The sequence below is a fragment of the Capricornis sumatraensis genome, chromosome 15 (genome assembly GCF_032405125.1).
Source record: "Capricornis sumatraensis isolate serow.1 chromosome 15, serow.2, whole genome shotgun sequence".
NCBI lineage: Eukaryota > Metazoa > Chordata > Mammalia > Artiodactyla > Bovidae > Capricornis > Capricornis sumatraensis.
The window spans coordinates 52867197-52870844 of record NC_091083.1 but is presented as its reverse complement, the minus strand read 5'-3'; the positions used below and the strand labels follow the sequence as shown (position 1 = coordinate 52870844).

General features: G+C 37.6%; 1 pseudogene; it reads right to left on the bottom strand.

Annotated features, from left to right (window-relative positions):
- Positions 1 to 275: 275 nt before the first annotated feature.
- Positions 276 to 2169, bottom strand: LOC138091791 (serine/threonine-protein phosphatase PP1-gamma catalytic subunit-like; annotated as a pseudogene).
- Positions 2170 to 3648: the final 1479 nt, after the last annotated feature.

Here is a 3648-nt window from a genome sequence, read left to right as displayed (position 1 = left end):
TTCTTTATTTTAAAAATATATACTGAAATTTTATTTATTTATTTATTTATTTAACAAGTTCATCATTTAATAAGTCTGAATTAATTTTCACCACATGGTATTGTACACGGTCATCTGTTGAAACAGATTTCTTTTTAACAGATCTTAGTTTAAAAAAGTCATATACTGTGAATTCTGTATAAACTTGTGGATAGTAAGTTAGTTCCTTTGTTTTGACTTACAAGCCTCAACTTCATTGCAGAATAAAGAATGTAGGCCAAAGAATGCATAATTGGTCACTCGTATAGAACAGTATTGTTTCTATAATTTGAAGCTTTCTGAATGGACGGGTTCAGGCCTGATGTAACTGTAAAAAGATTACTTAATGAATAGACTATATGGAAATCATACAAAATGTAATTAACTTTAATTATTAATAGCTTAAACAGCACTATGTTACTAACTGCTATTCAAACTCAAAAACCTGTTTTTGAATCCCCATAAAGGTGACAGGTGTACACAACCATGCCACTTTGTACTTACTTAGGAGAGTGTCAATATATATTTCAACAGAAACTTTGGCTTCAGGAAAAAAGTCACAAACATTTAAAATAATGGCTTTAATCATCATTTTAAGTATACTGTAGGGGAAAGTGTGCTTTAATTAAATATACATACCAGTGATGCTGGCAAAGTTGAAAGTTACTCCTAATGTTGATAGCTATAAAAACTAGTTTGTACATAAGACAATGAAAAAAAAAAAAGCAATCACTTTGAAACAAAAAAGTTCACAGTGGTTTGTATCCAACGGTATGCATTTTATGACAATAACATGTACAGATTGAGCACCCTAGGGCTTTCTTTATATCCTAAAGAAAATGAGCATTTACATTATTTATGGGCTGTACTGAATTTTAAAAAGATCAGTTGTACACTCATCCCTTAGACAGGGGACACTGTCCTGAGTGTACAGCTTTAACACCGTTAATGTTGTTTGTAAAAGAAACAGGGAACTAAACACAATATTTTTCCTTGGGAGTGGAGAATCTTTCATTTGCTCTTATAACCAGCAAATACCATTCATTAAGTCAAAAATGGAATGGGGAGCCCCACAAATACTATTTGAGCAAGCTGACCAATGCACATTACAGTTTTAAAAATGAAGGTTATGTACTATATGTTACAAGTCCCAACTAGGCAGTATCAAAATGACATCTATTTCTTTGCTTGCTTTGTGATCATACGCCTTGGAGGTGTGACGGGTCTTGTGGCATTCGGCTTCTTTTTCTCTGCAGGCTTTAAAATCTGCAAAGAACACATTAGTGTTGTGTCCACACTCATCATGGCACCTGCATTGTCAAACTCTTCACAATAATTGGGCACAGAAAACAGAGTGACCAATTGCCTCTTTGCAAAACATTCATATCCATCTTCAACCACCTGATGGGCTCTACATATAAGATCCAAATCATGCTTATGGAGAAATTTTACAACCACTTTTGCACCAAATGTGAAAGACACTCCTCTGTCATTTTTACCCCAGCCTAAGACATCTTTATCAGGGTCAGACCACAAAAGATCACAAAGAAGACCTTGATCTGGTACATCAGTTGGGCGCATAATTCACCGAATCTGCTCCATAGATTGAAGATCTGGTGATAAAACTCCATGACAGCAGAATATTTTCTCATCCATGATGGCTGCTATTGGTAAACAGTTAAAGCAGTCTGTGAAAGTTTTCCATAGTTTAATGTTATATCTTCTTTTACATTCATCATAAAATCCATAAATTCTATTGATGCTGGCACATTCGTGGTTTCTAACCTCTGAGAAGAAAAAATTCTAAGGATATTTGATTTTGTAAGCCAACAAGAGGCAGATAGTCTCCAGTGATTGTTTTCCCCTGTCCACATAGTCCCCAAGAAACAGGTAATTGCTTTCTGGCGGGAAACCACCATACTCAAAAAGTCGAAGCAAATCATAGTAATGCCCATGGATATCACCACATATCTTGAGTGGTGCTTCAAGTTCTAGCAGGATAGGCTGACTGAGAAAGATCTCTCAGGACTTTAAGCACAGTCCTCTGATTTCATTCTCCTGTAGCTGGACATTCTTACCAGGCTTGGACCCTCTCACTTCCAGCAGCCGTTGGATGATGCTGTCGATGTTGAGTTTATCTATATCTGCCATCGCCTTCCCACCGCCGACCTTCCCGCAGCGGCACTGCCGCCAGCTCGTGCCCGTGATTCACACCTCCTTTACCACGCCGCGGGCATAGAGATAGTGGTGGCGGCAGAACTGCCCCTCTCCCTGTTTCCTCCTTCCCTCCCCACTGGAACCACGAGCATGTACTGAAAATTTATATAGTGTCATTAATTTATTCAACAAACATATATTGAAAACTTACATAGGTCTTACTAAGTACCAGACAAATCTTCACATACTTTATTTTTTAATATAAATTTATTTATTTTAATTGAAGGTTAATTACTTTACAATATTGTATTGGTTTTGCCACACATCAACATGAATTCGCCACAGGTAAAAGACAAAAATCCAACTTGGAATCACTAGAAAGAAATTTTGCCAAATGCCCTGCCTGATGTGGATCTGACATTCTACTTAATTTCTGTTGGGCGACTGGATTATGACCCCAGGATTTTCCAGTTATTAGCAAGCAGTTCTACAGTGAACAGCTGAACTTCATGGAACCACGAACCTACCATCTTGTTGATGTCTCCTACTTCAATGCCACCAGCTGAACCAAATCTCCAACACTCATCAAACCAAGCTGTGGCTGAACTGGCCTTTGGATTCCATGCAGAAGGAAAAAGGCTAGTTCTCAGTAGGAAAAAGGCTCTAAGCACGGGTCGTTTCTCCAGCCCCTCCTTCCCTCACTTGCTTCTTCCTTCTCCTCACTTTATGCTAAAGTCTCTGAAACTTCAGGCCCAGGAGCAGCTCTTTATGGAAAGAATCTTCAAAAAAAGATTGATTTGAATGGTAAAGGTATGGAGACAGCAATTTGATAAAAGAAAAATTGTTTCACTCTTTCCTCTCATATTCAGCACTCCCATTTCATTTGTTTTCTAATTTCTCCATCTCTTCTCTTTTCATTGTTTGATGTTCATTTTTAAATTAATTAATTTAATTTGAGGCTAATTACTTTATAATATTGTAATGGTTTTTGCCATACATTGACATGAATCAGCCATGGGTGTACATGTGTTCCCCATCCTGAACCCTACTCCCACCTCCCTCCCTATCCCATCCCTCAGGGTCATCCCAGTGCACCAGGACTGAGCACCCTGTCTCATGCATCAAAACTGGACTGGCAATCTATTTCACGTATGATAATATACATCTTTCAATGCTATTCTCTCAAATCATCCCACCCTCACCTTCTCCCACAGAGTCCAAAAGATTGTTCTTTACATCTGTGTCTCTTTTGCTGTCTCACATATAGAGTCATCATTACCATCTTTCTAGATTCCATATATATGCATTAGTATACTGTATTAGTGTTTTTCTTTCTGACTTACTTCACTCTGTATAATAGGCTCCAGTTTCATCCACCACATTAGAACTGATTCAAATGCATTCTTTTTAATATCTGAGTAATATTCCACTGTGTATATGTACCACAGCTTTCTTATCCATTCATCTGCCGAT